The 24,534-nt window shown below is 45.3% G+C and overlaps 1 protein-coding gene across 3 annotated transcripts in view; it reads left to right on the top strand.

The window, feature by feature from the left end:
* Positions 1-1,104: 1,104 nt before the first annotated feature.
* LOC115642983 (leucine-rich repeat and fibronectin type III domain-containing protein 1-like protein) overlaps positions 1,105-24,534 on the top strand; it is a 223,718-nt gene continuing 200,288 nt past the window's right edge. For 2 of the 3 annotated variants that reach the window (XM_030546720.1, XM_030546723.1), the window contains exon 1: positions 1,105-1,392. The gene's annotated coding sequence lies outside the window, so the exon portion shown is untranslated. Of the gene's footprint in view, positions 1,393-9,305; positions 9,579-24,534 lie in introns of all 3 variants that reach the window. The other variant, XM_030546722.1, reaches the window with a different exon arrangement.

Raw genomic sequence — 24,534 nt, 5'->3', positions numbered from 1 at the left:
CACTCCATGCATCTGAAGAAGTGGGGTTTTTACCTAGGAAAGCTTATGCCCAAATAAATCTGTTAGTCTTAAAGGGGTCACCAGATGACTCCTTGTTTTTGTCCTATACTCCCTTAGTATTAACTATTTATAACTCTGGAAAGTTTTGTTAACCACACAGATGTCTCACCTCTGTTTGAACCTTGCTAAAATCTTAGCCAGTAGGACATCCTGCCAGAAGAAGTGAGTTCCACAGGCTAGTCACACCTTGTGTGAAAACATATTTCCCTCCGGTATCTGTTTTGAATTTGCCACTTCCCAATGCAACTGAATCTCTTCTTCTGGAGCGGGGAGACAGAAGCTCCCGCTCCCCCTCTCTAGCCCAGTAGTTTTAAACTGGTGGTCTTAGGACCCCTCAGGGTGTCTAAGATTTCCAAGGAGTCTGCACCTGACACCTCCATTCGGAATGTGTTAGGAGTCTGCCAGTCTAGACGACTCCTTACTTTACATACCACCATGCTCACCCCCAGCTGCTCCTCAGTCCCGCTAAAACACCCCCATCCCCTGCCCCGCAGGCACCGCGCTCCAGCCGCCTCATCTCCCGCCTTCCCGCCTAGAGCGCCGGGCGCGAGCAGCCGCCGCAGCCCCGCCCCCTCCCCCGCAGATCCCTATGGGGAGGGGGCGGCAGCAGCCCAGCCGCTACCGCGCGTGCTCGGCTCTTCCGGCAGGAGGGCGCGCCCGCCTCCCCAGCCAAGCCCCGCGGGCTGCGTCCCCAGCCGCTGCCGCCGCCTGTTCCGGAGCTCGCCGGGCAGCTCCGGCGGCAGGAGCGGGGCCGGATTGAGCCTCGCGCCCCGGCCATGTAGCCGCCGCCGCCGCCGCGTTGCGTTACCCGGAGCTTCGCAGCAGTAGCAGCGCTGCCGGGTCCCCCGCCGCCCCGCCCCAGGACCGGCCAGGCGCGGTGCAGGGGGTCCCGGAGACAGGCCGGCTCAGCCCGTGCTGGTCCTGGCGCCGGGCCGGGGGGCGCATGGAAGAGCCCCCCCGCCCCGCCCTTCCCTTCCCCGCCGGCTCTGTGGCTAGCCGCCCGCCGGGCTGAGCCCCGCAGAGCCGCCTCAGCCCTGCCCTGCCTGCGCCGGGCGCCGTGACCGGGGAGCCCGCGTGCTGGGCGGTCGTGGGCCGGGCGGATTTACAGCGGGCTCTGGATTCCCTTTGGGGCGAAACCTGGATGTGGTTTGTTCCTCTTCCTACGGGCGGGCGGCCGGCCGGAGAAACCAGCCTGCGGGACTGAGCCGCTGGGCGGCCCCAGTGAGGGGCCCCTGGGCAGCTGCGACTCCTGCTTGGCCGTGGGCAGAGAGCTGGGGAGCTAACCTGCCCACTCCGGACCGCTGCAGTGCCAGCGCCTCCACCTCTTCCAAGGTAATTCTCCCGCTCTCCACTCTCCAGACCTGCCTGTGCTCTTCAGACATCATCTGGCGCGCAAGGGAAGCGCAGATGGTGGGTGACAGCGCTGCCCAGCTCTGCAAGGTGTTATCCCCTGGGAATGGTGCAGCCCTGATCCTGCTGTGTCGGGGACTCAGTACCTCTTCTTCTGGTTCAGAGCCTTAGATCTGGAAAAGAAGGAATATGTACATGGTGGCCAGTGAAAGTCAAAGCTAGGGGAGGGAAGGGTCGGGAGCTTTGGCATGTACTCACTTCCCTTTACAAACATGTCTGGATTTCTTGGCTCTATGTTTATCTAGAGGGTTAGTTAATTTTTTAAAAAGGTTTAGAAAGCTCTAGTTGTTGGTGCTATGAAAGAAGCACTTGGGAGGGTTTTAATATTCCTTGATGTCCTGATTTCCATGCTGTTAAAAAATGCATAGGAGTTAAACTTGAGAAAACAGGTGATGAAGAGAGAAATCTTGACTTTGTATGTATGCTGTCTAGGAGATAATGTTTGCTATCAATAGAGAGAGAGGCTCAACTGATAAGAGGGACAAACAGCATCTAATTTTTTAATTATGTTTGCATTAGTGTTTGCCTCGGCTTCTTAACATTTTCTCAGCCTCAGCCAGAAGATAAATAATATGGGATGAACAGACTTTTAACAGTTTCATGATTTTTTCCCCTAGTTCTTGATAAATTGCATTGTCATTGTCAGATGTGCCTTGTGTTGCTGTGCCAGTGTTTTAACACTCTGTCTGTCTGTGTCTCTCTCTCTCTCTCTCTCTCTCTCTCTCAAGAGAAATGAGATCCAGCCTTAACATTACAAACACCTGCTGATAAGTGAGAATGCTGCTTATTCAGTGAGTGACTTTACAGAGCAAAAGCAGCAGAGAGTCCTGTGGCACCTTATAGACTAACAGACGTTTTGGAGCATAAGCTTTTGTGGGTGAATACCCACTTCGTCGGAAAGCTCATGCTCCAAAACGTCTGTTAGTCTATAAGGTGCCACAGGACTCTTGGCTGCTTTTACAGATCCAGACTAACAGGTCTACCCCTCTGATACTTTACAGAGCAAGTCAGAGTTGATTTTACACCGAACAAGGTTCCTTGTAATTGGTAACTTGATCATATGTGATGGCTAAAATAAAACTCTCAACGGAATTCTCTCAGGCATTTCATTTTCCTCTTTGTACTATTCCTGATTTAAATTATTGGTGCCTCATAGTTGAAAATGTTTTTTTTTTAAATGTCATCCAGAAGCCAAGACCTGTCAAAATCAAAGCTTGATAAGAATTAGGCTGGTTTTCTCTGTGTGTGTGTGTGTGTGTGTGTGTGTGTGTGTGTGTGTTGTGGCATATAATTTACAAAAAAGGTTTCTAACATTTCACTTTATACACATTTTCAAGGCTTACATGTAATGTGCTGTAACTAGCTGAAGGGAAGGAATCCTGATAAGCCATACGGTGCTGTTGTCTATGCGAGGCTCATGTTTTGTGCAGTGATAGGATGAAGTGGAGCTATGTAAATGGATCATAGTTGATTTTTGTAAAATATCAGTTGTATTTACATTCAGTCAGAACATCCTTTCAGGTTTCTTTGCTGTCTGCAGCTGGTTAAATGACCTGCAACTACAGGACACTGTACAGTTCTCATGTAAGAGATTATGGTGTTGTCATTGAGACCTGCTAAGGTGATGCACATAATACAAAAATGTAATGACTGCATAAATTGTAGGTTTGAACTGAGTTTGCTCAGATAGGAAGAACCCTCCCAAGATCATTCACTGGGGAGCATCATTTCCAAAAGAACCAGACATAAATCTGCGAGCAACAGAGTTTTTTTTTTTTTTTTATCTAATAGGAGTTTGAAACATCACAATAGCATAGTTACCTAAGAGAGTTTGTTTTAAGGATGCAAGATGCTTTTCCCTTTAAGGTTTATTTTTGTGAAGGTTTTCCTTCTATACACAGGAGCTGGGAGCACAGGCGTGTAAAGACTCATATGAAGTATGTATGCTATTTAATCCCTCGTTAAATCTTGAAGAGGTCTTCCACCTTCTTAAATAAAATTTTATCAGGAGTTAAGATTGATTTCACCTCCCTTTCTGATCAGAATAAAGATAAAGTGCTTCTTCTTAAATGCCATGATATGCATTAAAATATTGCTTGTAGGTACAAGATAGCTTTCAGATAAAAGCAGTTATGCTGCTCAGGGACCAGGCTAAAATACAGCTTTGACTCAACTGATAGAAAATCATTCTGAATTGGTGAAGCCCAGATAGATTCTTTAGTAAAAAGGTGAGTGGATGTCAAAATCACTTCTGTTCAGGAAAGCTACTACAAAATATACTGGCTGCTCTTTGCTTCTAAGAAGCCAATTGAAACTAATTATGTTGGGAGAATGAGGAAGCATCATTGTAGACTTAAATGTGGCTGTTTAGAGACTCAAGGATATTAGATTATCTCATAAACCCCAAAAGTTATAGTTTAAAGACAACCAGGTACGATTCTTCTCACATTATGAAGTGATGCATTGATTTTTAACTTTTTGTGTGAATTTAACATTGCTGAGAGGTGCTAGCTTTGGCAGCCCTGCTGTGTGAGAACCTCACCACAGAACTGGTTACAGCACTGACAGTGCAAGTCTTGCTCCTTGCCAGCCTGTGATGAAAGAGAATTCTCTGAGCCTATTCAAGCCTTGCTGAGTTTACCACAAGGGGGCCCATTCTGTGTCCAGTAGGAATTGGTTTGAGAGTCATTTTTTAAGGTGGAAACTGAACAGCCATTGACATGTCCTGGGTTTGAATTGATGACCTAGAGCTGAACCAGTCTATCGTCAATTACCAATTCCTAGAGCCACCCAGTCATCTTAGGCTCTAAGTGCATGGTTTGTGCTGTGGTTTTACACCTGTAACACACGAGAATCTAAAGAATAATTTATACATGCCCCAGGAGAGCACTGGCTAAAGTCAAGTTTAAAATCAGAATCCTTTGGTGGGTCAGAAATAAATAGGGGCTTTAGGACGCTTGCATGACGGGTATGGCTAAGCCCTCTGACCCATCAACCTGCTTTCCCTCTCACACTGTGGTACTGTGACAAGCTGCAAACCTCACCAGGTGCTGCACTTATACAGACATGAATGCTTCTCCCAGACACTCATGAACCAACAACAGAGAGGCTCCAGCCAATTCCCCCCTAGCTCAGGACCCCACACCTGTGCCATCTTGCCCTGGTCAGAAGTCTGACCAGTGTAAGTTTATTACCCATCTGCCTCCCCATCAATGTGGAGAGGATATGCACCAGCTTTTGTTCCTAAGCTGAGGTTTCCCAAGCACTTCAAGCAAAATACGCTGTTTTAAGTAAAACATAAAACAGGTTTAATAACTCGGGGGTTGTGCCGTATGACTGGAGGATTGCTAATGTAGTTCCAATTTTTAAGAAAGGGAATAAAAGTGATCCGGGTAATTATAGGCCTGTTAGCTTGACGTCTGTAGTATGCAAGGTCTTGGAAAAAATTTTAAGGGAGAAAGTAGTTAAGGACATAGAGGTCAATGGTAATTGGGACGAATTGCAACACGGATTTAGTAAAGGTAGATCTGATCTCCTTCTTTGAGAAGAAGACAGATTACTTAGATAAAGGAAATGTGGTAGATATAATTTACCTAGATTTCAGTAAGGCGTTCGACACGGTTCTGCACGGGGAACTGTTAGTCAAATTGGAAAAGATGGGAATGAATATGAAAGTTGTAAGGTGGATAAGGAACTGGTTAAAGGGGAGACTCCAGAGGGTCGTACTGAAAGGTGAATTGTCAGGCTGGAAGGAGGTCACTAGTGGAGTCCCTCAAGGATCGGTTTTGGGACCGATCTTATTTACCTTTTTATTACTGACCTTGGCACAAAGAGCGGGAATGTGCTAATAAAGTTTGCAGATGACACGAAGCTGGGGGGTATTGCTAACACGGAGAAGGACAGGGATACTATTCAGGAAGATCTGAACCACCTTGTAAACTGGAGTAATAGAAATAGGATGAAATACAATAGTGAAAAGTGCAAGGTTATGCATTTAGGAATTAATAATAAGAATTTTGGATATACGTTGGGGGCGCATCAGTTGGAAGCGACGGAGGAGGAGAAGGACCTTGGGGTACTGGTTGATAGCAGGATGACTATGAGTCGCCAATGTGATACGGCTGTTAAAAAAGCAAATGCGATTTTGGGATGCATCAGGCGGGCTATTTCCTGCAAGGATAAGGAGGTGTTAGTACCGTTATACAAGGCGTTGGTGAGACCCCATCTGGAATACTGTGTGCAGTTCTGGTGTCCCATGTTCAAGAAGGATGAATTCATACTGGAACAGGTTCAGAGACGGGCTACAAGGATGATCCGAGGAATGGAAAAACTGCCTTATGAAAGGAGACTCAAAGAGCTTGGCTTGTTTAGCCTGGCCAAAAGAAGGCTGCGGGGGGATATGCTTGCTCTATATAAATATATCAGGGGGGTTAACGTTAGGGAGGGAGAGGAATTATTTAAGTTTAGTACTAATGTAGGCACGAGGACGAATGGGTATAAACTGGATATTAGGAAGTTTAGACTTGAAATTAGACGAAGGTTTCTAGCCATTAGAGGAGTGAAGTTCTGGAACAGCCTTCCAAGGGGAGAAGTGGGGGCAAAAGACATATCTGGCTTTAAGATTAAGCTTGATAAGTTTATGGAAGGGATGGTATGATGGGATAGCCTAATTTTGGCAATTGATCTTGGATTACCACCAGATAGGTCTGCTCAATGGTCTGCAGGGAGATGTTGGATGGAATGGGAACTGAGTTACTGCAGAGAATTCCTTCTTGGGTGCTGGCTGGTGACTCTTGCCCACATGCTCAGAGTTTAGCTGATCGCCATATTTGGGGTCGGGAAGGAATTTTCCTCCAGGGCGGATTGGCAGGGGCCCTGGAGGTTTTTCGCCTTCCCCTGCAGCGTGGGGCATGGGTCGCTTGCTGGTGGTTTCTCTGCAGCTTGAGGTCCTCAAACCAAGTTTGAGGATTTCAATAACTCGGTCCTGGGATAGGGGTTGTTATAAAATTGGATGGGTGGGGTTCTGTGGCCTGCCTTGTGCAGGAGGTCAGACTAGATGATCAGATTGGTCCCTTCTGACCTATGAGTCTATGTAACTACAGAAAGATAGATTTTAAGTGGTAGGCATAAAGGATAGAGATGGTTACCAAAGAAAATAAAAAATCGGTGCACAACCTAAGTTCTATAAACTAAACGGGTTGAATCAAGCAGTGTTTCACCCTGATAGTACAAGCAGGTTACAGATCTTCCATACACAGGCTAGGACTCCTTTTCAGCCCAGGACTACCTTTCCCTTGTCAGTCTTTGTCCTCCAGATGTGTTTCCAGGTGTTGTGTTGTGAGGGGAAAATGAGGCCAAGTGAAGGATAACTCAGTGGTTTCAGTGGTGTGAGCATTGGTCTGCTAAACTCAGGGCTGTGAGTTCAGTCCTTGAGGGGCCCATTTAGGGCTCTGAGACAAAAAAGTCTGTCTAGGGATTGGTCCTGCTTTGAGCAGGAGGTTGGACTAAATGACCTCCTGAGGTCACTTCCAACCCTGATATTCTATGATGTCACTTTTCCTCTTCTATAATTGCTGGAAAGACCCTATGCGATGACACGAGTCAAGCAGTGTCCATTGTCTTCATGCTATCTCTGAGAAGTCTCCATTGTATACAGATCCTGGGATAGTTCTTGGGAGTGTGAATTCTCTTCAGTAGGCCGTTAGCATGTCTGGCTGCTCCATTGTTGTATCTGAAAGGCTCCAACGTATTTCAGTAACACAAACACATAGCAAAACTTCATAACTTCCCATATGATGATAGCACATACACTCTAACCAGGTGTTAATGTTCAACAGATCAAGACTTTTAAAATAATAGCTCACAAGGCATACTTTGTATAGAGTATATCATAATTATATGACATTGTTGAATATGGAGGTTCCATGGTGCTGTTTTGAGGTACAGAGTGCCACAGCTTGTCATTGGGAACTAGTGTTTGTTCTACTAGAAATGTGCTGCATGTGTTATCTGAGGGCTTGTCTACATCAGAAAGTTGCAGCGCTGGTGAGGGAGTTACAGCGCTGCAACTTTGAAGGTGTACACATCTGCAGGGCACCACCAGCGCTGCAACTCCCTGTTTGCAGCGCTGGCCGTACTCCCGTTTTGTCTCGGGTGTAGAGGATCCAGCGCTGGTGATCCAGCGCTGGTAATCCAATGTAGACAGTTACCAGCGCTTTTCTTGACCTCCGTGGAAGGAGGAAGCCTCTGGTAATCAAGCTGGTTTCCTTTCCCGGTTTGCTCTCTCGGTCCCGGAGCCAGCCAGCAAACCGCAGGGAAGGAGACCTGCTTGCTCGGGGTTCCGGGACCGAGAGAGCAAACCGGGAACGCCGCGGTTTGCTCTCTCGGTCCCGGAGCCACCCAGCAAACCGCAGGGAAGGAGACCTGCTTGCTCGGGGTTCCGGGACCGAGAGAGCAAACCAGGAAAGGAAACCAGCTTCGCCGCGGTTTGCTCTCTCGGTCCCGGAACCCCGAGCAAGCAGGTCTCCTTCCCTGCGGTTTGCTGGCGGGCTCCGGGACCGAGAGAGCAAACCGCGGCGTTCCCGGTTTGCTCTCTCGGTCCCGGAACCCCGAGCAAGCAGGTCTCCTTCCCTGCGGTTTGCTGGCTGGCTCCGGGACCGAGAGAGCAAACCGCGGCGTTCCCGGTTTGCTCTCTCGGTCCCGGAACCCCGAGCAAGCAGGTCTCCTTCCCTGCGGTTTGCTGGGTGGCTCCGGGACCGAGAGAGCAAACCGCGGCGTTCCCGGTTTGCTCTCTCGGTCCCGGAACCCCGAGCAAGCAGGTCTCCTTCCCTGCGGTTTGCTGGCTGGCTCCGGGACCGAGAGAGCAAACCGTGGGGAAGCTGGTTTCCTTTCCCGGTTTGCTCTCTCGTCCCGGAACCCCCCTTGAAGCCGCCCAACAGCGCTGCAGTGTGGCCACATCTAACACCACTTGCAGCGCTGGTTGCTGTAAGTGTGGCCACTCTGCAGCGCTGGCCCTATACAGCTGTACTAATACAGCTGTAACAACCAGCGCTGCAAAATTTTAGATGTAGACATGGCCTGAGAAGCAATTCACAGATGCCCATTTAAGAATGCAGATTGGCTCCTAATAGGTGTGTTTCAAGTCTGTACATCAAAGCTCACAGTTAAGTTGCTTCATCTTTTTTTTTTTTTTTTTTTTTTTTTTTTTCCAGAGTGAGGCATTTAACAGGGATTCGTTGTTAAGGCCAGAAGGAACCCTAATGATCATATAGTCTGATCACCTACATAACTAAGGCTAGGGAATTGCACAAAAAGGTCTTGCATCGGGCCCATAAGTTCTGGTTAAGTGTATTTTTTTTACCGTGTTGTAGCCATGTTGGTCCCAGGATATGAGTGACACCAGTTGGGTGAGGTCATATTTTTTTTTTTTTTTTTTAAATTGGTCCACATAGGCATTGTATGAGGAGGAGGGATAGCTCAGTGGTTTAAGCATTGGCTTGCTAAACCCAGGGTTGAGAGTTCAATCCTTGAGGGGGCCACTAAGGGATCTGGGACAAAAATCAGTACTTGGTCCTGCCTAGTGAAGGCAGGGGGCTGGACTCAATGACCTTTCAAGGTTCCTTCCAGTCCTAGGAGATAGGTATGTGTCCAATTTGGGGGGAGGGATAGCTCAGTGGTTTGAGCATTGGCCTTCTAAACCTAGGATTGTGAATTCAGTCCTTGAGGGGGCCATTTGGGGATTGGTCCTGCTTTGAGCAGTGGGTTGGACTAGATGATCTCCTGAGGTCCCTTCCAACCCTAATAATCTATGATTCTGTGATTTTTTTTTTTTTTAGCGAGACATACAATCTTGATTTGAAGAGTCCAGCTGACAGAGAATCCACCACATCTTTCAGCTCTTGCCAAGTATCTGCTCAGTGGTCTAGTGAGGTGACTGAAACATGAGGGCCTTGAGAGCGACTTTATTTGGAAGTTCAGAACTTGGGAGCTCAGATTGCCTTGTCTAAAACTTTAATGAGCAAGTTTACAATTTGGAGCTTCACTGTTGTGCTGGGTAGAACTGATCAATCCAGCTCCAACTGGCCTCAACAGCTCAAGTTCTTGCTCAGGTAGGACTGTTCTTACCATTTTGTGTGTGTGTTGGGGGGCAGTTAGTAGATAAAACTTTACTGGGAACACACAGACCATCTTCCACACCAGATAGAATAAGACAGCAAAGACTCTGATGTAAAATCTTTCATTCATCCATTAAAATAATTTGCTGATGAAAGGTGCCAGAGTCCTCTCTGGAGACGGGTGCTCTCTTCATCCACAGAAAGGTACAGCATGAGACCAGAAGTGACTGTGCAAGGTTTCTCTGGGTCCAGTGTACCTAGAGAAACCATCTTTAGGCAACTTCAGCCTCTGTGTTCCTTTCAGTCGATCTGTTGTCTTTCTGCTGAGATTGCCAATATAAATGGTTTTGGTGAAAAGGAATTTTGGGTTTTCATCAGAAATGAAAGCCTTGGCGTTGTTTTTAATGGAAAAAAAAACAAACTAAATTTGGTTGGTAAACGTTTTCAGGTTTTGGTTTAAAACTTAGGTTTCATTTTTTTTCTAAATTGAAAGCAATTGGGTTTATTTGCCATACAGAAAATGGTGTTCAGAAACAATTTTTGTCCAATTTATCTTTTAACTGAAAAATGTTAATGGGAAATTTCAGCACCTCTCCCCCAGCCCAAATTTCCTGTGAAAAGTAATTGGCCTTTTTCTTTTATTTTTTTCTAGCTGGCTGTTCTGGTAGTGGGTGTTGAAGAGTTTTTTGCTGGAGGTTGTTAATGAAATGCTACCATGATAATTACTTGGCACATCAGTGTGATCGAGCTGATTAGATCACTTCTCTTTTTACAAAGCTAAAAACTCACAGGCCTACATTTGCAGAAGTCACTAGGGATTCTGGGAGCCCAAGTGAGCACTTAAAAGAAGTCTGAGTTTTAGTACATTCTGTAAATTGGGCTTCCCTTCAAGTGTTTCAAGTTGAGGTAGTATGGCCAGATGGATAGAGCATTAGACTGGGACTTAAGAAACCTGCCTACTATTCCCAGCTTGTCCACTGATCTGCTGGTAAATCCATTTGCTTCTCTTTGCCTCAGTTTCCCCACCTGAAAAATGGGGATAATGATGCTTGCCTTATTATAATGTGCTTTTGGATCTGCTGAGGAAAAGGGCTATATAAAATTCAGATATTATAATTGGTTATTTCCCCAACTCACTGGCCATGTTTGAACATTTAGGCCATGGCAACTATGTGACACAGGATCAGCAGGATATCGGAGCTCAGGAAATGCAAAGAGTCCAGGGGTTCAAGGCCAAATCCCGGTTTATTAGCCACAAGAACGCACCATAGCTCCAGATGGGGTTCCTGGCTTCTTTCTGTCATCACTACGTACAGGCAGTCCTTGGACTTATGACACAATTGGTTCCTGAAAATTGCGTTGTAAATTGAAACATTGTAACTCTGAACCTCAATCTACTCCATTGTGGAACTGAGCATTGTAAAGTCGAAACCAATTGTCGTACGTTGAATCAGGGTGTCAATTCAGAAATGTCATAAGTGCCATTTGTTGTAAGTTGAATGTTGTAAAGTCGAGGACTACCTATACTCCTTCTGATGACTTACCAGGCCCGCCTACTCATAAAGGGGTAGCACCCTATCCCAAAGTAGCCAGCTGTTGGATTGTGATGATATGAAAACCTGTCCATAGGTCTCAGCATTGTCAGATCCCAACCAGATAGGTTGCCTGCCAGCCGAGAACTTTAATTCTTCCAAGTGCCTTGGACCATTTGTCTCTGGCCTTCTTATCATATGCTTTTCAGAAAATGGAATGGTCAGTCTGCTTGCATGTTACAGTAGGATTTGCACTAATCTAACAGGGGAATCATTTCTATGGCTATAATAAGTGAAATTTGCTGCATTGGAAGGTATTGAACAAAGGAGAACTCTTGAGCATAATTTCAAAAGAGGATCTCCATTGATTTTTATAACTGAGAAACTGTATGCCTCTGATCCAATGCTTGGTTTTATGTCCTTTTCCAGAAGAGCAATTAGTCTGGGAAAATTGGCAGTGCTCAGCCCAGTTGTGACAGGAGTTCACTATGGAATAGAATTCCTTTGAAATATGTGCATATTCTCATCTAATCAGTCATAATCACATTTCCAGACACATTTCTAGGATCACTGAACCTCTGCTGAGCCCAATCATGTGTACTCAGTACAATCTTGTGCAGGACTAAATAACTCCGCCTCTTGCTAAAGCTAATGGTTCCAGATATATATATTTGTTATCAAAACGAAAATATTTATATCCTTGTTGCAGCTCTTTGGCACCCAGCAGTTTCTGAAAGGGATTGTTCAGCACAAAGAGGGAGAGGGAAAAAATTAAGAAATCCCAGCCCAGTCTTTGCACCTCATGATGCTTTCAAGTTTACTCTTTCCTGGAGAATAACATGTGCTCCTAACCAAAGCGCCACCCATGCCATCACTTCCATGTTCCTGATTATCTTCAGTATTGATGACCAAATACTTTCTTTTCTCAGGAAAGAATGCACAGTGTGCTGGGTTTTGGGGGGCAGGGGCTGGGGTAGGGTGGCGGGAGAGGAAGAAATGACGTACTACCTCTTTTAAGAAACAGTCTGGAGCTTACAGCTATCATAACTCTAGTTCCAGATTTGGACCTTAGCGTCCAAAATATGGGGGTTAGCATGAAAACCTTCAAGCTTAGTTACCAGCTTGGACCTGGTACTTGCTGCCACCACCCAAAAAATTAGAGTGTTTTGGGGCACTCTGGTCCCCCTGAAAAACCTTCCCTGGGGACCCCAAGACCCAAATCCCTTGAGTTTCACAACAAAGGGAAATAATCCTTTTTCCCTTCCCCCCTCCAGGTGCTCCTGGAGAGATACACAGACACAAGCTCTGTGAATCCAAACAGAGTGACTCCCCCTCTCCGTTCCCAGTCCTGGAAACAAAAGCACTTTCCTCTTCACCCAGAGGGAATGCAAAATTAGGCTAGCAAATCCAACACACACAGATCTCCCCCTGATTTCTTCCTCCCACCAATTCCCTGGTGAGTACAGACTCAATTTCCCTGAAATTTTCCAGTAAAGAAAACTTTAACAGGTTTTAAAAAGAAAGCTTTATATAAAAAAGAAAGAAAAATACATACAAATGGTCTCTCTGTATTAAGGTGACAAATACAGGGTTAATTGCTTAAAAGAAATATGAATAAACAGCCTTATTCAAAAAGAATACAAATCAAAGCACTCCAGCACTTATATTCATGCAAATACCAAAGAAAAGAAAGCATATAACTTACTATCTGATCTCTTTGTCCTTACACTTAGAAAAGAAGATTAGAAAGCCGAAACTACTTCTCCAAAGCTCAGAGAAAGCAGGCAGGCAGGCAAAGACCTCAGACACAAAATTTCCTCCGGAGTCACTTTGTTTGGATTCACAGAGCTTGTGTCTGTGTATCTCTCCAGGAGCACCTGGAGGGGGGAAGGGAAAAAGGATTATTTCCCTTTGTTGTGAGACTCAAGGGATTTGGGTCTTGGGGTCCCCAGGGAAGGTTTTTCAGGGGGACCAGAGTGCCCCAAAACACTCTAATTTTTTGGGTGGTGGCAGCAAGTACCAGGTCCAAGCTGGTAACTAAGCTTGAAGGTTTTTATGCTAACCCCCATATTTTGGACGCTAAGGTCCAAATCTGGGACTAGAGTTATGATATGGTGGGAGCGGTGGGATACCTCTTCTTCTTGTAGTTTTCTGTGGTGGGCTGCATTTTTGGCTTCTTGTTTTTGTAGCCTTTCCATCTCTTGTTTGAGAGTTGCCTCATCTCTGGCCATCTGTGTTCTGAGCAGTTCCATCTGTTTTTCCATTGCCTCGAGCTGTACTGCCTCTGGTTTTCGTGACATTGTGTTTTCTTGTGTTGGGGTGCCCTCCGGTGTTTATTGTCTGAACTGCAGGCTCTCTGTTGCCTCCTGAAGTCTGCCTAGCAACAGTGATTATTTCCCTTTCTTTCTCTAGTGTAAACTAGAAAAACCACTTTATTTGCATGTATATAGTGCTGGTACTTGCCTCCTAATCGGAGGGCTATTGTGTGACAAAAGACCCTTAACAGTCTGGTAATGGCTTCTTGCTTAACATGCAAGCCACAAACTGCCAGAGAGAGCAGAAAAAAAAATTCTCTTTTAAACCCAAACTGTTTCTCTCTGCTAAAAAGCCCTTAGCAGAGAAGAGAAAAAAAATAATATTCCTACTGGCTTCTGGATTTTGTCTATCCCGTAACCGCTGCCACTCATATCATAACTCTAGTCCCAGATTTGGACCTTAGCGTCCAAAATATGGGGGTTAGCATAAAAACCTTCAAGCTTAGTTACCAGCTTGGACCTGGTACTTGCTGCCACCACCCAAAAAATTAGAGTGTTTTGGGGTACTCTGGTCCCCCTGAAAAACCTTCCCTGGGGACCCCAAGACCCAAATCCCTTGAGTCTCACAACAAAGGGAAATAATCCTTTTTCCCTTCCCCCCTCCAGGTGCTCCTGGAGAGATACACAGACACAAGCTTTGTGAATCCAAACAGAGTGACTCCCCCTCTCCGTTCCCAGTCCTGGAAACAAAAGCACTTTCCTCTTCACCCAGAGGGAATGAAAAATTAGGCTAGCAAATCCAACACACACAGATCTCCCCCTGATTTCTTCCTCCCACCAATTCCCTGGTAAGTACAAACTCAATTTCCCTGAAATTTTCCAGTAAAAAAAACTTTAACAGGTTTTAAAAAGAAAGAAAAATACATACAAATGGTCTCTCTGTATTAAGGTGACAAATACAGGGTTAATTGCTTAAAAAAAATATAAATAAACAGCCTTATTCAAAAAGAATACAAATCAAAGCACTCCAGCACTTATATTCATGCAAATACCAAAAAAAAGAAACCATATAACTTACTATCTGATCTTTGTCCTTACACTTAGAAAAGATTAGAAAGCAAAAACTACTTCTCCAAAGCTCAGAAAAAGCAGGCAGACAGACAAAGACCTCAGACACAAAATTTCTTCCACCCAAAGTTAAAAAAATCCGGTTTCCTGATTGGTCCTCTGGTCAGGTGCTTCAGGTGAAAAAGACATTAACCCTTAGCTATCTGTTTATGACAACAGCTAAAACAGCCTGTGTGCAATCAAGGAGCACCCTGCCTCATCCTTGGGGCTGGGCTGTATAAACAGGAAAAGAAAGCTGAGCAGGAGCAAGAGAGAGGGGACTGGGAGCCATGCTGGATGGGCCCTAGAAACTTTGTTTTTCTGACCACATGTTTGGCTGCTCTGTCTCATGCCTTTTAGGTAAGGGCCTTACGAACCGGGTTTTGGCGTCCCCTGTCTCGAATCTAGTACATGTACTTAAAAATAGCGAAGCTTGTGCAATCTTGGGTCATTTTTTCTGGGAGGGGTTTTTCCTGAAGGGAGATTTAGAAAACTCTAGGGCCCTGTTCATACTGCGGTCCTTACTCAGACATAATTCCCACTATAGTTTTGTCTGAGTGAAGACTGCAGTAGTAATGTGTGTGATGGGTTTGGTCAAAGAGGCCCCCTTGGGACTGTCACCTGACATGCTGAAACTACCTCTGAGCTGGTTTTTCCTGCTAGCTTGGGACTCCAGAACCGTGTCTTGTTGAGCCAGACTCCGCTGCAACACAGACCCAGGGTCTGAACCACACGGCTAAAGCTGCAGACTTTAACTAAAATTACTCAGCAGGTTTCCTGTCTCCAGCTCCCAATGGAATCCAAACCTCAAATAAATCTGGTTTACTCTGTATAAAGCTTGTACAGGGTAAACTCATAAACTGTCCGCCTTCTATAACACTGGTAGAGAGAGATGCACAGCTGTTTGCTCCCCCAGGTATTAATCACTTATTCTGGGTTTATCAATAAATGAAAGTGATTTTATTAAGGATGAAAAGTAGGATTCAAGTGGTTCCAAGTAATAACAGACGAACAAAGTAAGTTACCAAGCAAAATAAAGCAAAAACACGCAAGTCTAAGCCCAATATATTTAAGAAACTGAATACAGGTAAATCTCACCCGCAGAGATGTTGCAATAAGCTTCTTTCACAGACTAGACTCCTTCCTAGTCTGGGCCTAATCTTTTCTCCTGGTACAGCTCAGGTGGTAATTAGGGGATTTCTCATGACTGGCCCCCTTTTATAGCTTTGGCCCAAGGTGTGAAACCTTTGTCTCTCTGGGTTCCCACTCCTCCTTCTAAATGGAAAAGCACCAGGTTTAAGGTGAATTCCAGTATTAGGTGACATGGTCACATGTCACTGTAAGACCTCATTCTTCATTACCCACAGGCTGGCCCCCATGTCCACAAGAAGGCTTGTGGGTGAATAAACCATCTACAACCAATTGTCCTAGTCAGTGGGTGCCCTCAAGATTCTAAACGACCATTAATGGCCCACACTTTGCACAATTACAATAGGACCTTAGAGTTAACTTCATATTTCTAGTTTTAGATACAAGGGTTGTACATACGTACAAATAGGATGAACACTCAGTAGATTATAAGCTTTGTAATGATACCTTGCAAGAGACCTTTCGCATAAAATGTATTCCAGTTATATTCACATTCCAAGCATATTTTTATAAAGCATATGGAGTGCAATGTCACAGTGTCTCACAAGTGAGAGGCAGGCAGTTGCTGTCATAAACAGATAGTTAATGTCTCTTTCACCTATAAAGGGTTAACAAACAGTGACCTGCAAACACCTGACCAGAGGACCAATCAGGAGACAAGATACTTTCAAATCTCGTGGAGGGAAGCCTTTGTTTGTGGATTTGGGGGTTGGCTTTGTTCTCTCTGGGTCCTGGACGGGACTAGAGGTGCAACCAGGTTTCTGCCAATCTCCCTGCTACAGTCTGTTATCTATTCAGAATTGTGAGTAAGAAAAGGCGGTCATAGTCTTTTAATTTGTTTTTTTTTTCATTTACATATGTGTACTTACTGGAAGTAGCTTAAATTGTGTTTCTGCTGGAGAAAGTTTCTTTCTATTGTTTATAAGTTGAAAGACCCCGTAACTGTTTACCATCTAAAGTGCAGAGATAAACCTTTTACTTTTTTTCTTTCTTTTTTATTAAAAGCTTTGCTTTAAGACCTGTTTGAGTTTTCTCCTAGTTAAGGCTCAAAGGACTTGAGTCTGTGTACTCGCCAGGGAATTGGTGGGAAGCAAGGAGGGAAAGGTAAATTTGCATTGCCTCTGGGTGAGGGGGAGAGAGAAACTTGATCTCTCTGTGTTGTGTTTCAAGGAATTGATATCAGGCGATCTCCTAGTGTTCTTAGGGCGGGAAGGAGCTGGGAGGGGGAAGAGAATAGTTTATTTCCCTCTGTTGTGAGACTCAAGGAATTTGGGTCTTGGGGTCCCCTGGGAATGTTTTGGGGGGACCAGAGGGTATCAGGCCCTGGAAAATTCCTGATTGGTGGCAGCATATCAGATCTAAGCTGGTAATTAAGCTTAGGGGAATTCATGCTAGTACCCATATTTTGGACGCTAAGGTCCAGATTTGGGAATTATACTACGACAGTTGCTTAGAGTGTTTCTGATACTTACAGGGTGTTATATATTGACGGTATTTATTGGGTTAGCAATAATATAGACATGGCTTCCTTGTCCTTGCCAATTCCCATTAAAAAAGGATGCTAATAACCATTAACTGTATTAGAGCTCTTATTAAGCTTGTTGAATTGTAAAAGCTTCCTACAGGACGAACAATGGTCGGGGCAGTTTGTCATAGCAACATGACCTCTGCCCACTGTTCCTTCACCACCTGTCTGGAGGTGCTTTTTTCTAAGCTGTGAGAAGACAGTTCAGTTGTCTTGCCTAATTGCTGGCTTCTTTACATGGATTTCTGACAAGGGGATTAAATCTTAATATATAGACATCTGAATACTCAGAGATGTGCTGATCCCACCTCTTACAAGGGCTGTAGAAAAGCCTTCAGATGGCAGCATTTTATCAACCTAGAATTGTCTAAGTAAGTAGAGCCCTGCAAATCTGTGGATATCTGCATGTTTGCAAATCAGATGAGGATCCAAGTTTTGGTATCTGTGCAGGGCTCTATAAATAAGAGGTGAAAGTCAAATAGTTAATCTAGTCTCACCAGCTGGTAAATTCTGAGACCCCCAAACTATGATGCTGCTGCTGCAGCGGGTTTCTATCTGGAGTTTTGTTTTGTATTTATACTTCATACCTGTTTCATGAATGACTTTTTTTATGATATGCACAGTGTTTTGCGAATCTGATTTTGGAAATTCTTTGGGATAAAATAGTGGCTTAGTTTGTGGGGGCCCAGGGCATACAGAATGCCAGAAATAAGCTCTGGTTATTGTGCAGCTACAAGTCAAGAATTTGATATTTCCTTCTTTGTTGCCATTGAAGATTTGCAGATTATGCAGTTTTGTCAGGCTGCCTGCAAGGAGTTGAGCCAGTGCTCCCCACCTTTGCTCTTGTGAGGTTTTCTTTCTGGCTAAAACTCCAACTGCATCTAATTTTTATTACTCCCATCCTCTCAGTGTGTTTAGCACATTTCCTCAGTCCTCTTATCTTTTAACATTTTTATTCTGGGTGATCAATTGCTCATGAATGTGAGTGACGATAGCATAGGGTGCGAGCTGGAAGCTATCAAAATGCCTTCTGAGAGGGCATGGGGAAGGGTAAGATGGGGAGAAAAGTGAAGCTGGAACTAGGCCACACTTGGATAGGGAAACCATCCTCTTTTCCTATCCCCCAAAGGGAAACCCAGGATGCTACATGGGAGGGAGGGATAGCTCAGTGGTTTGACCTTCAGCCTGCTAAATCCAGGGTTGTGAGTTCAATCTGTGAGGGGGCCATTTAGGGATCTGGGGCAAAATAATCTGTGAGGGACAGTGCTTGGTCCTGCTGTAAAGGCAGGTGGCTGGACTTGATGACCTTTCAAGGTCCCTTCCAGTTCTACATTTCTATGATTCTATGATACTGCAGCAGACCTGCTAATGCTGGGATTTCAGACCTGCCTGCCAGTATATGGGGAATCCTGCCTCTGGCTGCTTTCCCCACTCCCCTGCCTCCTCAGGATGGCATCCCAATCAAGGGAGGCAGTTAACCCCTGTACCCCCGCCTCATATGTGCGCTCAAGAGCCAGGAGGAGTCTTTGGATATGGGAAAGGAAAGCTGGAGCAGCTGACTCTACTTGTAAAAGTGGGGAGGGGGGTGCATAATTGCTTAGGATTGTCCCGTTCTCCCCTTTGCCTCTCAATGAAAACTAAGTTGGTTCCTCTCCCTGATGCATAGGGCTGGGAGAAGAAAGGTAAAGAGGCCCTGGGGCTGTCCCCCTCAGACTTGGCAGTGTCTGTGAAGGAATTTCCCAGATGTAGGTGCGGCTGTGGAGGTGTTGAGCTGATAGGGGACTGGGGCAGGTATGAGAGTTGTGGGGAATGTTATTTGAGTTAGTTTGGGGCTGAGGGACAGATAGAAGGCTGGAAGGGCGTGTTATGAATGAGTTAGAGTTTGGGGAGAAGTTGAGCTCTCTGCTGTCATGCTGTACTTTATGCAGATTTGTGAACTCTATGCAAATTAGAAATCTACTTTTTTGTCACAATGTGGTGGCAGGTGTGAATGACCTGCGTTCCTCACACTCAGTATTACACTGGTTCCAGGTTTTAAGGATTGCTGTGGTGTCTGAGCCACCCTCTTTTAAGAGAGAGCAGAAATACTTTCTGAATTCTCATGGTCCTTGCAAGAGTCGGAGGGTGGACATGGATGCCGGTGTCCTGACTAAACTCCACTCCAGGTAGCTGTGTTCTAGCTGTACAAAGTGCCACCTGCAGATCTAATTGGATACCTGTATGGTTTACATCCTGCCCCACAGCTGTTGCTGCATGCAGTTTAAACAGCTGCTATTTTGTTTCAGAGGTAGCAGCATTTCATTGATGGGGGAAGCGATTGCTGTGTATATAAAATGCATTGGGATGCAAGGCACAATACAAACAAAGAATGCTGCTGTTTGTTAGCCCTGTTTCTATTGTGCTGCCCAATAGTAGGCTCCAGATCCAGCTTTTACTAGCATAGGGATCAAGGCAGTCAGTGCTTTCCTTGTCCTTGCTCTGAAGGTGTAGGCAGAGCTGCAGGGATGACAACAGTGAGTATGGTTCACTATGCTCTGGAGATCTGTGAGCTATGACTTACTGTGACATTGCAAATAATTTGCTGAAAGCCAGCTGTAAGGTTGTGTGTGTGTGTGTGTGTGTTACTACTGCCCTCTGGTGAAAGGATTGAGACCTGGTCCAATGTGTTTACAGGGGAGCTCCAAGAAGGCAACATAACAAGCTTTAGTGTCAGGCTCATTCAGGTAGACTGTATCTCATGGAACAAGTAGCCAAAGGCCGTGAGTTCTGTCCCCTAAGCCAGGTATTTGCAACATATATTCATATCATCTCTCTATCCACAAACCCTGGAGACTGAAGTTTGTTGTTTGCAAGCTGTGAGTACTAAGGAGAAGGGAAAAGGGCAAACTTACCCCTCCAGAAACCATCTCCCATCACCTTCAAAGCCTCTATTGTAAGATTATCTCCTTATTGGGCATATTTAAAATTTTATTTGTTATTTTCTGTGTGTTGGACAAGGGTTGAGAGGGGAAGCGCAGGGTGCGAAGCTGCAAAAATGGCCACTTTGTGCCACAGAATGAGTTCAAAGTTCCTTTCAGTAAGATAACATTTACCTCTGAGTAGTGCTCATGAAACCAGGAAACCCCCCCCCCCATCGTTAGACAAGCTCCTGTCATTCTCAGCTGGGAAAGCAGGTTTGCCACAGTACCAAGAGGACTGGTGCTTAACTTGGAGCTGTGGAGTGCATATTGTATTTTGCATTGACAATACAAAGTGGGAGGAATGAGCTCTGTGTTTTGTGAGAGTGTATTGGCCTCTCTGCTTTCTGGGGCTCACAGTGGGAGCCATTATGAACATAAGAACAGCCATACTGGATCAGACCAAAGTTCCATTTACCCAGTATCCTGTCTCCCAACAGTGGCCAATGCCAGATCCTTCAGAGGGAATGAACAGAACAGGTAATCAAGTGATCCATCCTCTGTCGCCCATTTCCAGCTTCTGGCAAACAGAGGCTAGGGACACCATCCCTGCCCACCTTGGTTAATAGCCATTGATGGACCTATCCTCCATGAATTTATCTGGTTCTTTTTTGACCCCTGTTATAGACCTGGCTTTCACAACGTCCTCTGGTAGTGAGTTTGACAGGTTGACTACGCACTGTCTGAAGAATGGCCGTTATTGTGGCCATTGTTGCCTGCAGTAATACAAATAAGAGTGTTCCATTCCCATAAATTCTCAATCGCTGTTTCTGTAACATACTTTGTTTTTTACGGGACAGGGTTGTTAGCCATGTGCCTAATCCCCAAGCTGGAAGACCAGAGTGTCTGTTTTGTCTGGCCCCTCCCCCACAGTCCAATCTGGCATGGTTGAACCTGCCAGGAGCAGAGAGCCCTGCCAACAGACTCTGAGGATCGTTAGAGCACATAGGCTGTCCCTCCACGACAAGGCACGGAAACCAGAGGACACAAAATGACGCGGCTTATCAGTGGTAAACAGCAGACGCCGACAAACACTCTCATCAGGAACAAACAAGGACACGTACTCACAACCAGAAAGGAACAAGAAATGCACTGGACAGAGCATTTCAAAGAATTGCTGAACAGGGAGCCATCTAAAGAGAACGCAAACATCCAGGAGGCAATGAAGATCTTGATATCAACATAGACACCCGAACTAAGGAAGAGATCATTGAAGCCATCAAATCCTTAAAAAATGGGAAAGCCTGAATGCAGAATAGTTCAAAGTAAATCCTAAATTAGCAGCATCTATCCTGGCTACTCTATTTACATCAGGCTGGGAAAGGGAAAAAGTGCCAGATGAGTGGACCAATGGGGTTATAGTGAAGATACCAAAGAAAGGAACTCTAGTGATTGTAATAACTGGTGTAGTATCACACTTTTATCTGTGCCAAGCAAAGATAAGATCATAGTCCAGCGTATATCAGAGGCAGTTGATAGCATTCTCAGAAAAGAGCAAGCTGGTTTTTGGAAAGGGCATGGATTCACAGACCAGATGTTTGCTCTACGAAACAACATAATAGAACAGTGCTTAGAATGGCAATGGCAACTCTACATACATTTCATAGACTTTGAGAAGGCTTTTGATAGCATTCACAGGACCAGCCTATGGCGCATTCTGTGGGCATATGGAATTCCTTTCTGTATAATCAGCGTTATCAAAAGCTTCTATTTCAACTTTACGTGCAGTGTTGATCACAGTGAGCTCAGTTTTGAAGTAAAAACAGAAGTACATCAGGAGTGTTTCATGTCTGCAATCCTCTTCAGCATTGCCATTGACTGGGTAATGCAGTGTACAACAGAAGACATGCCAAGAGTCATAAAATGGACACTCTTCTCAGCTCTTGAAGACCTGGACTTTCCAGATGTCACTCTTTTATCACATACTCAACACGATGTACAAGAAAAAACAACTTGACTCAATGCATTCAGCCAACAAATTGGACTGAAAATTGGACCTTTTAATATTGCCTCACCATTACCAGTATGGCAAGAGGATTATGTTCTCCCCAGTGTAAGAATGTTCACCTACTTGGGCAGCCAGGACAGTGGAACAAGCCAGGACATCCAGAACAAAATCAGTAAAGCCAGGAACACCTTCAGGAGCTTAAATATGTTCTGGAAATCATCAAAATACAGCACTAAAACCAAACTTAAGATTGATCAGAGTTGTGTACTTTCGACACTACTTTATAGTGCAGAATACTGGTGAATGAGAAAGTATGACATGTCCAAACTGTCTTCATTCCATACAACCTGCCTTAGAAAAATCCTCCATATTTTTTGGCCCAGAACAATCTCAAACCAAGATCTGTTGGCACAGTGGAGCTAAGACGATCTGAGCACTATCATTGCCAGGAGGTGTTGGAGTTGGATTGGTCATGTGCTTTGAATGGAAATTGATTCCATCACCAGAGTAGCAATAAGATGGACACCTAAAGGCAAGCAAAAATGAGGCTGCCCGAGAACAACCTGGTGAAGAGCTGTGGAAGCCAAATTGAAAAACCTGGGGCACAGCTGAGGAACCATTGAAAGACTTGCCAGAAACAGAGAGGAGTAGAGGAGCTTTGTCACTGCCCTAACCGCCAGAGGCATAATAGGAACACGATGATTCCCATAAAGAAAGGAGCTTATACTGTGCTGTAACTTTCTGTTTTGAGATTGGAAAATAAGGTCTTTGGGCTGAACTGGCAGGCCTGCAGGGCCTGATCTTTGAATTAGCAGCTCTCCATCTTTGGCTGTTGATACATAAGTGCCAGGAGTATAAATCTCTTCTTGAAAGGCCCATAAAAATAAATACTCCATACATCACGTCTTGTATGACAGTTTCTGTGATTGGCTAGGCCAGGCAGAGCTCCGGTTGAGTCTGTGTTTGGAATCTCACTTTTGGGGTTTATTTGTAACACAGTCTGTTTGTGACCCTCTTACAGGATCTCATGAATTCTTCAAGATTTGGCTGACAGTGTTTTACTTTTTGTTTATACAAACATTAAATCAAAACCATGAGCCAAACCTTGGTTTTAGGCCACCAATCCGCCTGAAAAGCCTACAGGCAGGAGGGGAACTGCAGGGTGAAACTGTTGATAAACATAGAGGGGGGTCAAACTCTTCTGGTCCTGCATGCATTGAACCAGAGATTGGCATTCTGCAGCCAGGCTTAATGTGTATTTTAGCATGTGCCTCCCTGCCCAGTGAACTTTAATCTTCTGCTGCAGTTAAATTGTGCATTTGACAGGAATAATCTGTTCAGGTGGTTGCCTGAGGCTTATGTCTGCTCCCTTTGGGCTTGTCTGCATCAGAAAGTTGCAGCGCTGGTGAGGGAGTTACAGCGCTGCAACTTAGGAGGTGTACACATCTGCAGGGCACCACCAGCGCTGCAACTCCCTGTTTGCAGCGCTGGCCGTACTCCCGTTTTGTCTCGGGTGTAGAGGATCCAGCGCTGGTGATCCAGCGCTGGTAATCAAGTATAGACACTTACCAGCGCTTTTCTTGACCTCCGTGGAATAAGCAGGTATCCCAGCATACCTGAGGAAGCCTCTGGTAATCAAGCTGGTCTCCTTCCCCGGCTTGCTCTCGCGTTCCCCGAACCCCGAGCAAGCAGGTCTCCTTCCCTGAGGTTTGCTGGGTGGTTCCGGGAACGCGAAAGCAAACCGCGGCGAAGCTGGTCTCCTTTCCCGGTTTGCTCTCTCGTTCCCCGAACCCCCGAGCAAGCAGGTCTCCTTCCCTGCGGTTTGCAGGGTGGTTCCGGGAACGCGAGAGCAAACCGCGGCGAAGCTGGTCTCCTTTCCCGGTTTGCTCTCGCGTTCCCCGAACCCCCCTTGAAGCCGCCCAACAGCGCTGCAGTGTGGCCACATCTAACACCACTTGCAGCGCTGGTTGCTGTAAGTGTGGCCACTCTGCAGCGCTGGCCCTATACAGCTGTACTAATACAGCTGTAATAACCAGCGCTGCAAAATTTTAGATGTAGACATGGCCTTTGTTTGGCTAGGGTAGAGGTGAAAACCAGCACTGTCTTGGGATGTGTATTGGGATGTGCTATGTTGCAGTGTAACTTGGCAATTAAAGGGATGCAGCGTGCTCGCACACTGTGTTGTATATCTCTTTAGTGGATGAACCATGTGGAAAATAAAACCTACTGCTGCTGCCAGCTAATGGAGTTACTCCTTTAGTACAAGTGGTAGAAGTCTGAGGTTTAGTATGGAACTTTTTGGTTTCAAACCAAGTAGATAACTCGTGCTAGGGGTCATTACACTGATGGTGCATGCAAATCCAAAACTCTCAGAATCATGTTTTTACAAGATGTTTATATTCATCTAGCAGAAGTCTGAACAAAAACATTTCCTTCCCTAGGTTTTTTTATGGTTTTGGTTAGAAATGAACAATTTA

This window comes from Gopherus evgoodei, unplaced genomic scaffold, assembly GCF_007399415.2.
Source record: "Gopherus evgoodei ecotype Sinaloan lineage unplaced genomic scaffold, rGopEvg1_v1.p scaffold_48_arrow_ctg1, whole genome shotgun sequence".
Taxonomy (NCBI): domain Eukaryota; kingdom Metazoa; phylum Chordata; order Testudines; family Testudinidae; genus Gopherus; species Gopherus evgoodei.
This window is presented reverse-complemented; position numbering and strand designations above follow the sequence as displayed.